The sequence below is a fragment of the Ursus arctos genome, unplaced genomic scaffold, assembly GCF_023065955.2.
Source record: "Ursus arctos isolate Adak ecotype North America unplaced genomic scaffold, UrsArc2.0 scaffold_25, whole genome shotgun sequence".
Taxonomy (NCBI): domain Eukaryota; kingdom Metazoa; phylum Chordata; class Mammalia; order Carnivora; family Ursidae; genus Ursus; species Ursus arctos.
In genome coordinates, this window is record NW_026622930.1 from 45,851,189 (window position 1) to 45,865,571 (window position 14,383).

Here is a 14,383-nt window from a genome sequence, read left to right on the forward strand (position 1 = left end):
ATAAGTCTCAAATGTTACTTTTTAGGACAAGCAACACATTCGAGGCTTCCGTGTGTCCTACAGTCACCCCATCAAATGAATCTCTACGTTATTTTTGAATACTTTGGATGTTTGGAAATTCATTGCCTCCAAAGTAGTCCTCTCATATTCTGACACCTCTTACTAAAGAGCTTTCATGTGTGCCTCCTCATTTCTACCTTCTGTTGGTCCTGGTTCCAAACCTTTGAAATGTACAGAGCAAGTCTAATGAATCTTCCACCAGAAAACCATGTAAATATTTAAAGACGGTTATCACGGTCCACATTAAATCTCTTTTAGACTTCAGGGTACACTTCTCCCATGTCTTTTTCTGTGATATAGATTCAGGTCTTTCTTGATTTAATTTAATCTATTGATTAGTTTAATTAATCTGATCTCCCTTGAAGGATCTCTATTTTGGCTATATCCATCTTAAAACACAATGTCTAGGATTAATCACTATTCTCTAAATGTAGTCTTACCAGAACAGACTAATAGAGCATGTCTATATCTTTGGTTTTTTTTCCTGATACCACATTAGCATCTTTGGTGGCCCCTCTCTCAACTTTTTCTTATTTAAAGCTGCTAAGTTACACCTCCTCTAACCTGTGGATGTGTGGTGGCTTTTTGGACCTAGGTATTGAACTTTTTCACTTATTCTTATTCAACTATGTCATGTGATATTTTCCCTTTCACCCTAATTCTGTCATTCAACATATTTATCAATCCTCCTATGTCAGTCAGCATCCAGTGCAGGAGACAGAAACTTCTCGAGGCACCAACAGCAGGAAGAGGTTTAACACATACAGTGTGGTGCTTGGACAATCACTGGCAGGAGGGAAAGAATGGATTCTAAGCTGAGTCTTCAGAAATTACTCCAAGAATGTTACACAGTTGACCCAATGGAGTTGCTACTACCTCTAAGGCCACCTCTGAAATTACGAATTCAAGAACAGCAGAGTCCTGGCTGTGATCCAGGAATGAAGATACTGCCATCACTGGTGGGCAACTCCTGACCCCTGGAAAGATGTAAAGGAGAACCTGTACCACTGTGCTGCTCCACAGCCTCACATGGCATGGGAACAACAAAAAGGGGCAGCAAGATGGGATCTGCATCACTACCGTCTTCTAAATTCTACATGAGAACGTCTAACTAGTGGAATGCAATTTGCACCCAGAATCCTCATTGCAAGAGGTGTTTTGTTTGTTTGTTTAGGCTCTTTATCATCTTAAACCAAAGGAAGGTGAAATGGGAGGGATAGAATAAACAGAGACATCAAATCATTAATAAAAATCTTGGTAGGAGCCTTTTGGCATGCCACTAAGATTTTTCTATAGATTAATATCCATGGGTGTCCATGGCCATTAAAATGTTGAATTTGCTAAGATATATCCTATCCACGGCCATACCACCCTGAACACACCTGATCTCGTCTGTTAAGATATATCTTGTTATGTTGAAGAGCATCCTACTTGCCTTGCATACTTAAAGGGCTTTCAAGAGGAGCCGCATAAACTTGAGAACGTTGGTCAGATGGTTTGGCTCCTGCTCTAGATTTGTGAGCCTCTCAGAGGAGGGGTGGAGGCTTGTCTCTATATGTTGAATATCCTTTTGTGTTCTCTCATCACACCTGTGTGCCACAGGGCAGTGGTATTGCACAGCTTCAGGGGGCACTTAGTCACATTATATTCTATGTTCTGTTTCAGGGGGCAGCATTCACCCAGAATGCTATGTAGATTGCATTCTTTGAAGTTGTGCAAACTGACTCTGAGTAAACGACTTGCTTATGCCAGTTTGTGATTCTGCTTGGTCAATTTCATGCTGCCCAAAGAACCTAGGCCTGCATACCTCAGCTAGATTGGTCCGTCCTATTTCCTTCACTTCTCAAATTAATGACCTTGTTAAAAAAGAAATATGAAAGGGGAGCTTGGGTGGCTCAGTCAGTTGAGTGACTGCCTTTGGCTCAGGTCATGATCCTGGGGTCCTGGGATTGAGCCCCGCATTGGGCTCCCAGAGCAGGGAGCCTGCTTCTCCCTCTCCCTCTGCAGTTCCCCCTGCTTGTGCTCTCTTGCTCTCTCTGTCAAATAAATAAAAAAAAAAAAAAGAGAGAGAGAGATGATATTAATCTGATAAGGATCTTGTTAGGTTCTCATCAATTCCACTTCCTCTTTTAGGTACTCCAAACTGCCCCCGTAATAGTATGTTTATTGCCCCCACATTAACGTCAAGATAATCCAATATCGGTTGTAGAATTCCACTTTCCCTTTTTGAAAACCAGGTCCACATTGGTTTATCACTAGTTTCTTGCCCATTTGCTCCTCTCCACTTATAGTAGGCATTGTTGGGGTCCCACTCATATCCCCTCACATCTCACCATTCTTGGTGTGCCTGTAGAGTCTTACCACAAGCACCTGTGACTCTATGCTTAATGTTTTCTTTTAAGCAGTGGGAAAGGTTGGAATGGTGAAGAGTTAATGACCCAGAAGGAACTTCTAGAGAAAATGTCCCACTTCCTTGTGCCTTGGATAGGACTACTCTGAAACATTTTCATACTATGTCACAGAGTTCCCAAGGAGGATGGAGCGCTAGCTGTCTGTAGAGATCACCTGCTCACGAACCTTTCCTATATTGTCTTCTTTCTCATTTCTGTCTCTCTTCCTCAGTTCCTAGCCCATGCTTTCTGACATCACCTCCCAAATAAACCACTTGTATTCAAACCTTTGTCTTTACATCAGCTTCTGGGGAAACCCCTAGAATACTCTATACTTCAAAAATCATGTACTGGGGCTGTGGTGATCATTCCTAATCATCTAGAAACCCTGGGAAATATTCATTGGAGTTAGGGACTCCCTTATAATGTCCCCCATCTGCTGTGATCTTCTTTTCTCTAGCTGATAGGAGTGCTATCCTTTTCTATCTGATGATCACCATTCTCATAAAAGAGAGCAACATAGATATTCATCAGCATCTCTATTTTAACACTCCCCTGTAATTGTTCTACAGCTGATCTCTCAAGTGCAAACTTATTGCTCCGTCCTTTGTGCTTGAGTATAACAAAAGTTTCCATGCATCATCTTTGGTGTTTTCCTTAAGTTTCAATATGGTTAATTCTGAAAGCATCCTAATTTTTTTTAAAGATTATTTATTTATTTATTAGACAGAGACAGAGACAGCCAGCGAGAGAGGGAACACAAGCAGGCGGAGTGGGAGAGGAAGAAGCAGGCTCCTAGCGGAGGAGCCTGACGTGGGGCTCGATCCCATAATGCCAGGATCACGCCCTGAGCCGAAGGCAGACGCTTAAGCGCTGTGCCACCCAGGCGCCCCTGAAAGCATCCTAATTTTTGACACTATTCCTACAACTCTGTGACATCCTCTTATGATTGCTTTTGGTCACCTACCCCTCTTACTCTCTCTCTCTCTCTCTTTTTTTATTATGCTATTGAAAAATGAGTCAATCAGAGAGTACGCCAAGGTTTTAAAGAGAAGAAAAATCTAGAGAGTACTTATTGAAAATTGTGAACCATCATTAACTGTGATACCAATTTATTGCTTTAGGAATAAAAAACTAAAGGTTGCTCCAAAAATGTATTTCTATTCCTTCCTCTCCTCTCCATGAGCCTTCCTAATGGTTTGAGTTGTGTGGTTAACCACACTTGGCCAGAGCAAGCTAGGTGGTTCAAGGATCCTCCCAATCCTGTGAGGAGAATGTGAAAGAATATTAATATAAGATATTTATATACAGGCAAATTTCAACATCTTTTATACAATATTCACATTCATTTCTGCCTAGCTACTAAAGTTCACCAGCTAACTCAGTTTATCCTTTGCTGTTTCATAGTTACTGATTTTCACATTATTTTAGTGCTTTCAACTCATATGGAGACCTCATTGCTCTGTACTGCAACCATATTTAGTTTACTTGTCTCATTCTTTGGGTTGTAAGATTTTTGAGTCTCGGTCACAATTGTGTGCTTATTGCCCAGTGCAGAGTCAAGGACGCAGTGGGTGCACAATGCACATATGTTGAACAAAGCAGAGCATGACTTATGGATGCTGCTTGGGAATGTCAAGCTCTTCTGCGGAGTAGGTGACTGGCCTTGGGAAGCGTAATTGTCCTTGTAAAATCATGAGCCTGCTACTGGTTACAGGGAAACCGACTCAGTGACTGGCATCTTGCCATACTTTGTAATCCTCTGGAAATTACATTTTGAGAACACAATCTCCTCTTTGTGACAGGCAATTAAATAACATGTGACTAACTGAATATAAATTATACAGGTATTTTGATTTTAAAAATGTTAGGAGGAATTTCAATTTAAAAATATTTTTGATGCTCATTATACATTTATGTTAGTCCACAAAGAACTAAAGTTCTTCTTGTCTCCATCTATTCGTGAACCAGGATTGGGTAATGGTACTGGGCATATAGAATTTGGTCTCTGTCTTTCTGCTAAGTCAGGGATGAGAGTGACAGGATGGAAATCATGGTATTATTATCAAAAACAGGCAGTGGTTTTCATTTAAACTCTATGAAAAAAACTGTGGTACAAAAATTTGGGTTGAAACTCTTCTACTTGAGAAAATATGCATTTCTTCTCTAGAGTCTTTAATGGGATGTGAGATAATGGTCAAAGTGGAATTGGGGTTTTGTTGGCATAACTAGGATCTTTTGTTGTCCCATCATGCCCCCTCTCCCCACCCTGCTTCGACACCACTGCATACTGAATTTGCCACATTTTATAAGATCTTACTCTCTATCAGTCTTTCAGGAAATTAGAGTTGGTGCTTTCATCTAGTATAGCCCTGCCACCTTCATCCTTTGTGAATGACGCTTGTTTTCTACACTGCTTTTGGGAAAGCTAAAAGTTTTGGGCTTAGCAAAAGATAGAGTCACCAAGGATTGTCCAGACATACTTGAACATTCTTATACTTTGGTAGAGAAATTTATTTATACTTTTTTTGCCACTGAGTTATCTATAGTACCTAGGTGAAGGCTGAGGAATCATTGGTTTGGTTCTTAATTGCCCTATAAGTTGTTTTCTAGCTTCTGTGACTTTTTTGAATTTTGTCTCCATGGCCTCCCCAGACCTGACCATGAAGGAAGTCTCTCATTCAGATTATTTGTTCAGTGATTTGACATCATAGTTGCATGTACACAGTCAACTATCCTATAGTCCACACATTGCAGAATGGTACTGTTCCAGAATAATCAATCTGTGAACTTTGCTTCATTAATGAAAGTGAGAGTACAACTATATCCAAATACATTTTTAAAACTTTGATTTATGTTTTGATTGCATCAATAGAGAATAATTAGAAAATGTGAACAAGAAGAATTACTATCCTTTTAAGAGCCGATGGCGTTAGATGCCAGCAGAATTACTGATTAAAAGTTAAAAGTCCAAAGGCAAGTATTCTTCAATTTGTAATTCAACAAATTATATTGATTTATATTCTTGGGATATAAACATGAAATCTAGTTGCATGGGGAGACAGATAAATAAACAGAGCAAAACACATTAGTGTGACAAGCTCTATGATAGAGATTAAGTCTATGAATATGTAAAACAAGGACACTGAACCCAGTTGTTGGTTTTAGCAATAAGCCTTTTATTGAGTGTCTATTATGTGCCAAACATGGAAGTACTATATATATATATATATATATATATATCATATTTAAGCTTCACTATAGCTCTAGGTACTCATTCATTTTATGACCAAAAACCTAATGGGAGCATTGATATTACCATCAAATATGAGTGCCATTTTATTTATTTTTTAGAGAGGGCGAGTAGGGGGACAGGTAGAGGGAGAGAGAATCTCAAGCAGACTCCCTGCTGAGCACAGATCCTGACATGGGGCTTGATCTCAAGACCATGAGATCATGACCTGAGCCAAAATCAAGAGTCAGATGCTTAGGCAACTGAGCCACCCAGGTGCCCCAGCAAGTGCCGTTTTTTACTGGCATCCTTTTATTTTCCATTTGTTATGAAATGAGATCACAGCAATGACTTTCTGACATAGAAGTTGGCTGGAATTAGAACCATACTCAGTTAAATTCATTTCCCCTGATCTAGACAAAGAAGGAGGGCAGATTACAATAGGACTTCTGAGCTAATTACTTAGTGGAAAGCTATGATTCCAAAACCATGAAAGAAGGTAGAAAAAAATTATAATAAAAGCATGCTTCAGCATGGCCTCAGGTTATATGGTATAAATATTTTTTTGTTTTGCCCCCTAAGTTCCACTCAATAATCAGAAATATGTGGCACAGGTTGAACAAAGGAAATATATACCTAACAAAGCATACAGACTGAGCTGCCAACCGGACAAACGCTAGAAACATGTAGTCACTTACTCAGCAGAGCAAAACTACACGTGACCCCAGTGTAGAAGGTGTTCTGGTGTATAAGCAACCACATTTACACACGAGGTTGGTTTCACTGTCAATACAGTATCAAAAATGCTAGACAATAATGTGCAAATTATAACCTTTCAATAAAGGAATGCATTACCTTAATTTTTTTGTTATAGTCATGGAAAGTGAACAAAAACTAAACCCCTAATAGAATCTTTGCATTTCAAAGGTATAATTTTGACAACTATCCAAAGGCCAGATCCCAGGGATTCTGAAGATGTTTTATTTCTTTCCAAATCTCCAGTGGCCACCCACCTTTTCTGAGATTCCATTCCTCTCAATAGCCTGGAGTTGTTGTGGGGCCAGTATATTCCATTCATTACTGACACCCATCAAAATGTACTCCTACTTCACAACACAAGTAAAAACATATTTACAACCTAATAATCAGGTTGACAATTTGTTAGGCAGAAATGTAATTCCTGAGAAAAAGAAAGTAACACTGAATTCTTCCTCTTCTCAGATGAAAGCCACAACAAAACTCTGAGCAAATCTAGTAGTGCATAAGAGCCTAGGACTGAAGAAATCAAGCTTCCCATCTTTATAAATCTTGTCCCCATCATTTTTTCCCGTTTCTGATGCCCTGCCTCCTTTTTCTTACCTCCTAGCTGTAGTTGCTGGTGCCCATTTCATGGACTCACAGAGGGGTAGAGATGAAAATAAACTTAAAGCGAATGGTTCTTCTCCCCTACCCAATCCACACACTCACTGGGCTCTCTATGTCACTCCCGGCAGGCGGTCATGAAGCCTGTGGCTGAGTACTCCAGGTGAGGAGGAAACATACAACCATAATTCCCATTTTGAACAACTTTGTTTGCAGGGTCTTCCTTCTGCTCAACCAAATTTACCTCCTCTTTCAAATCTCTTTAAAATATATTTGTTGATCCTAAGTCACCTCCCTGGAGTTAATTCCCCATATACAGAATAGCTGGTCTTCCAACTATTTAAAACCAGCTCTTAAAACCTTTCTGTTTTTGTTTACTCACTTGATTTCCCCATCTCCATTTCCCTGGACTTCTCTCACACGACATATACTCTAGCTTCTTTGTGCCCAGATTTTTGGGGACTGCTCTGCTGACTTACCGGGCTATCAGAACTCTGGTTTTGCTCCTCAGCTTAGGACTGTGCTCCTCCCTACCCCTTCCCTCTGCAGCCACAAATTATCTTTGTCTCACATTGACTTTGTATTTCAGTAGCCCTCCTCAGTTTTAGCTTCTCCTAGATTCCATAGCATGGTGAACTACTTTGAGGCCCGATGGGCATGGCTTGACATCTCCATTCTCTTCTTTTTGTACATCACTCTGGGCTGTCAGGTTTAATTTTGGTTTTTATTTTGAATCTTGAAGGTGGATCACTGTGACTTTTGCATCTTTATCCATGTCTATACAATTACAGAATAAGACTGAGACAAGCACAGAATCAAGTAAAAAGCATTGGCCAACAGGGCAAGCCCAGGAGTTTGAGATTTGGGGTGGAATTCTGGCTCTGTCTTTTGTGTGGCCATGGCCAAATTACTGAACTTCTCTAAGTTCTACTTCTTCATCTGTAAAATGGTGTCAGTAATAGTTCCTCCCTCGTGAAATGGTTGTTTGAATTAAATGAGATAAAGTGTCTGGCAGCACATGGTGCCCAATCAGGACTCATAAAACGTTAAGCTGCCATTGATATTTCAATACCATTAAAGACCTTTCCATAATTTGATGAAGTTTTTCTATTATTTATCTTGTCTGGCTTCTGTAGCATTGATGGGAGGTGAAGAGCAAGGTATCCTGGGGCTCCAGGGATGCTGGAAAAATAAATCGAAGTTGAGAGCCAGGGTCTGAAGCCCCGGGACTGCTGTTTACTAACCAAGTGACCTGAGTAGGCACCTAAGTTCTCAGTGTCTCCCTGTGCTCATTTGTAAAATGGGAGTGGCAATAGCACTGACCCCATCCATAGGTAGTTGTGAAGATTTAATGAGTTAATAAATGTAGACTAGCACCTGGCACATTAGAAATGCTCAATATTATTGTTGTTGTAAGGGCCTTAATGTGGTCACATTTCAAGATTCTTACCAATTGCTTATTTTTTGGGCAAGTCAGTTCCGGGGGTATTGAGGTATTATACCAAGCTAGATCTTCAAGTGGCCCACAGTTTGGGATAGATCTAGGAGAGGAGAGAATCAACTGAAGGTAGGGGCGTCTGGGTGGCTCAGTCGTTAAGCGTCTGCCTTCGTCTGAGGGCGTACTCCCAGGGTCCTGGGATTGAGCCCCGCATCGAGCCCCGCATTGGGCTCCCTGCTCTGCTGGGAGCCTGCTTCTTCCTCTCCCACTCCCCCTACTTGTGTTCCCTCTCTTGCTGGCTGTCTCTCTCTCTGTCAAATAAATAAATAAAATCTTAAAAAAAAAAAAAAGAATCAACTGAAGGTAATCTTCAGTCTTTTAAAAATTGTTTCATTTGAGTATAAATAATCTTCAGTCTTAATGTAGAAAATATGATATCTGGGGATGTTACCACGGTGGTGGTATTATAACAATTGCTGTTAATTCTTATCTATTGAATGTGAACCTAAATAAGAATGTAGGAGGAGGTGGGATTATTTACAGCTTTTTTTTTGAAGTACATCTTTATGTATTTCCCAAATTTTTCAAAACGAGCATGTATTGATTTTATACTTAGTAAAAAAGTCGCGTTAAAAATAAATAATGTAAAAATCTAGCTCTTCTCCTCCCGCACTCCCACAACACCTTTTTTTTTGTATAAATTTTTTAAATTGCCCATAAATTTCATAAACACACACTCACCTGTTGTATCACAGATGAATACATATTGATGCAGATACATGTTCTCAATATATATTCAATGATAAGTAACTTATAGAATTAAATTGCGGTTGTACAATTTGTATAGCTGGGTCATGTTTGCATGCTTTTTAAAATTTAAATTCAATTACTTAACATATAGTATATTATTAGTTTCAGAGGTAGAGTTCAGTGAATCATCAGTCTTACATAACACCCAGTGCTCATTATATCACTTGCCATCCTTAATGTCCATCACCCACCCAGTTACCCCATCCTCCTACCCCCATCCCCTTCAGCAACCTCAGTTTGTTTCCTATGATTAAGAGTCTCTTATGGTTTGTCTCCCTGTCTGATTTCATCTTGTTTTATTTTTCCCCTCCTTCCCCTATGATCCTCTGTTTTATTTCTTAAATTCCACATATGAGTGAGATCATATGGTAATTGTCTTTCTCTGATTCACTTATCTCGCTTAGCATAATACTCTCTAGTTCCATCCACGTCATTGCAAATGGCAAGATTTCATCCTTTTTGATGGCTGAGTAGTATTCAATTGCATATATACACCACATCTTCTTTATCCATTTATCTGTCATTGGACATCTTGGCTCTTTCCATATTTTGGCTATTGTCAACATTGCTGCTATAAACATTGGGGTGCAGGTACCCCTTCATATCACTACATTTCTATCTTTGGGGTAAATCCCTAGTAGTGCAATTGCTGGGCCATGAGGTAGCTCTATTTTCAATTTTTTGAGGAACCTCCATATTGTTTTCCAGAGTGGCTGCACCAGCTTGCATTTTCAACAGTGTAAGAGGGTTCCCCTTTGCATCCTTGCCAATATCTGTCATTTCCTGACTTGTTAATTTTAGCCATTCTGACCAGTGTGAGGTGGTATCTCATTGTCCCACAAACTTTTTAACCTGTTTGAGTCCTTGCCATGAGCCTCACTTATTCCTTTGCTATAACAGAGAACCATGTACTCCAAGTCATACCCTATTAGGTTATATTTGTGTAATTTATCAGGTCTGGTATATGAATTTCTTTTATGCCATTTAGAATTGTAGATTACTTCATTGAGATCCCTGGTTATCAATACATAATTTTGATGAGTGTTTGAAGTACTTAAAATGTTGGTCCCTAAATCATGATCATGCTTTCATTCTCATTCATAGGAATGATCTGTCCAGGGAATAAAAAGATAACAATAGATAAGTGTGGCAGGCAGAATAGTGGTCCCCCAAAGATATACACACCCAAATCCCCAGAACCTGTGCATTTGTTATTTACATGGCAAAAGGAACTTTGCCAACGTGATTAAGGTTAAAGACCTTGAAAAAGAGAGGCTCTCCCAGATTGACCAGGTGGGCCCAATCAATGACATGCATTCTTAGAAGTGGAGAACATTTCTCAGCTATGAAGAGTCAGAGATGGCAATGTGAGAAGGACTCACTCATCCATTACTGACTTTGAAGATGGAGGAAGTGAGTCATAGACCAACAAATGCGGGCAGCCTCTAGATGAAAAGGCAAGGAAAAGAATTCTCCCTGAGAGCTTCCAGAAAGGAATGCAACCTTGCTGATATCTTGGTTTTAGTCTAGTGAGACCTATATCCACCTTCTGATCTACAGAACAGTAAGATAATAAATGTGCCCTGTTTAAGCCTCTAAATTTGTGGTAACTTGTTATAACAACAATAGAAAACTAATACAGTAAGTCAATATGGCAAAAGTCTTATATTATGCTTATGCATTTTCTCAATGAGATGAAGTTCAAGGAAGTGATGTAACAGTTATGTGTAAAGCTCACTTCTTCGTTGTTCAGGATATTAGAAACTAAGAGACCTCAGTTTGTTTACTGTGAGATTGAAGTTTATTGATGGTGTTACAATAGGTGAGTGGAAAAATGACCCTTATTAATAAGATTCTTGGGCAAGATGGGCAAGAAGAACCAGCACAAACATGAGCAAAGGGACCTCTGAAAGCTGAAACTTTGCCCTCCACTTTGCTCATGGGGAAGGAATCGGACAGTGATGAAGTGGCCTTTCAATTTTAAGTCCTAAATACAAGTGTTATTCCAGTCTGTCCTTTGATATTCACTCACTCTTACAATGGAAATTACAGCCACCTTATAGCGTAGGTTTACACATACATACTTGTGAAGTACCGGATTTAAAAAATCCTATCACATGTGTTAACTTTATCATTAGGAAGATAAAGATTTGATGTATTTTGCAGGCTAAAGGTGCTAATAATTCATGAGAAGAAATTCCCTAATTAGATTACACAGAATGTGTGAGTTCATGGTAATATGACCAGAAAAAAAGGAAAGATGTGAATAAAAAAGGAGTAGGGATAGGGTAGAGCATAGAACCACAATCAAAATTCTATGAAATATTGTTTAGCTAGGAAAAGGCTGTATTAGATAAACTGCTAAACAGGTAAGTGTCCAGTTTTTTTACTGTTGATGACAGTTTTTCCAGGTGGAGAGCATGTGGCTATTTGAAGAATTGTCCCTAAACCCAATGGAGGTGGATTTAACTGTGGGCCAAGAGGATGATGCTTGAGATTTAGGAATCTTTGGGAACAGTTTCCTTTTTAATTATTATGAAAATAATGCATTTACATGGAGATAAAATTTCAAATTTCAAATAGTGCAGAGGACAAAATAAGTCTTCCCATGCTGACCTTAACCATGCACCCTCTCCCATTTTCAATTTATCCCTGCAAGTTCAAAGATAACCTCTTCTGAATGTTTTTGTGTCTTTTTCTTTTGGTAGTTAACTGCATGATGCCACATAATAGACATTTATCTTTATTATCTTCCTGTTTTGGATTGAGGAATTTAGCTAAGAGTAATACTGCCCTGCCCCCAAATTAATTTTTACTTGTGTTTCTATTTTCAGATATTCTATTGGCAACTTTCATAATTTCAAATCATATAGTTAAGTGTCTGTATCTTGATTTATTACATTTATTTAGCCATTTAAAAATAGCTAACATAGGCAATTCATGTTCCTACAGCTCTCTCTGCCTCTACCCCTCTCTGCCTACGGTTTTTATTCATTGTTTTGCACAAATACATCCTCACTTTTAAAAAGTTTTTTCCAAGTTTTTATTTAAATTTCAGTTAGTTAACATACAGTGTAATATTAACTTCAGGTGTACAATATAGTGATTCAACACTTCCATACAACACCTGGTGCTCCTCACAAGACCAATCCTTAATTCCCATCCCCTATATCACCCTTCCCGCCCCCCCCCCCCCCGCACCTCCCCTCTGGTCACCATCAGATTGTTCTATATAGTTAGAGTCTGTTAAAATTATTTTTTAAAGAAAAGATCCATGGGGCGCCTGGGTGGCGCAGTCGTTAAGTGTCTGCCTTCGGCTCAGGGCGTGATCCCGGAGTTCTGGGATCAAGCCCACATCAGGCTTCTGTGCTAGGAGCTTGCTTCTTCCTCTCCCACGCTCCCTGCTTGTGTTCCCTCTCTCACTAGCTCTCTCTCTCTGTCAAATAAATAAATAAAATCTTTAAAAAAAATAAAAATAAAGAAAAGATCCATGGAGGGAGACTTTGAGTATGCATACGTCTGAAAGTCTGTATCTCACTTTTTCACTCAATTAGAATTTTTCTAGATTTAAGACCATTCTTCTGAACTTTAGAGGCCTTGATCCATCTTTTACATCTTTTTCAAGGTTGCTGATAGGCAGTATCATGTAACCTGATTTTCTTTCCTTTGTAAGTTAATCTGGTTTTTATTTCTCAAAATTTGAGCAATCTTTTCATCATTATTGATTGTCCAGAGTTTTGTGAGTCTTTTTTCTTACATTCTCTTCTGTACTGTCTGACTTTTTCAGTCTGAAGACTGGCCTTTTGGAAGATTTTTCTTCTATTGTTTCTCTAATAATCTCCTCCCTCTACTTCTATTGTCTTTTTCTTCAGGAACTCCTGTTAGAACACTATTGACTGTCTGGTTTGTTTCCTTCCTTTTTCTTTTTTTTCTCTTTTTAATTCTTTTTTTTTTTTTCTTGAGAGAGAGAGCATGAGCAGAGGGAGGTGCAGAAGGAGAACCAGACTCCCCACCGAGCAGGGAGCCCAACTTGGGACTTATTCCCAGGACCCTGGGATTGTGGCCCGAGCCAAAAGCAGACACTTAACCGACTGAGCCACCCAAGTGCCCTCTTTTTTTTCCTCTTAAAAACTTTTTCCTTGGCTTCTGTATTTATTTTCATTTCTCTTTGTCTTATTTCCTCTCCCGTGAATTATCGCTGAATCCTCTGGAGTCACCCTCTCTGACCCACGTCTGTCTCCACTCTAGATTATCCATCAGTTGGTTTCCAATTGTATTTTGTTTTCCAAAAATGTATCTATATCTTTTTTTTGCTTCTTGCCTGTATTCCTTTTATGGGCTGAGTTGTATCCCCCCACTAAATTCATATGTTGTAGCCCTAACCTGCAGTACCTCAGAATGTGACTATATTTGGGAATAAGGTCTTTAAAGAAGTGATTAAGATTAAATGAGGTCATTAGAGTGGCCCTAATGTAATATGACTGGGTCTCTTTAAGAATAGGAAATTCGTACGCTGACAGATATAGAAGTAAGACCATGTGAAGACTCAGGGAGAAGATGGTTATCTATAAGCCAAGAATAGAAGGTCTCAGGAGAGATTAAACTTTGCCATTTTAATCTTGGACTTCAAGCCTCTAGAACTTGAGGAAATAAATTTCTGTTGTTTATGCCACCCAGTCTGTGATATGTTATTATGGTAGCCCTAGAAAACTAGTACTCTTTCCATTTTTATGGCTTCATACATGAATTTCTTCTTATGCTTCTTTACTGTGATTCAGTGGGTTTGGGGGAAGGGAAGTCAATACGTATTTTCTGTCTTTCAACTTGAACGGAAGGCCAGAGTTGCCTTTTTTCAAACATTTATTTATTTATTTGAGAGAGAGAGCCAGCACGTGAAAGAGCATGAGTGACGGGAGGGGCAGAGGAAGAGAGAGGGGAAGCAGACTCCAGGGAGCCCGACTTGAGGCTCTAACTCAGGACACTAAGATCATGACCTGAGCCAAAATCAAGAGTCAGACACTTAACCAATTGAGCCACCTAGTAGCCCCCACCCATTTTTTAAAGATTTATTTATTTATGGAAGGCCAGAGT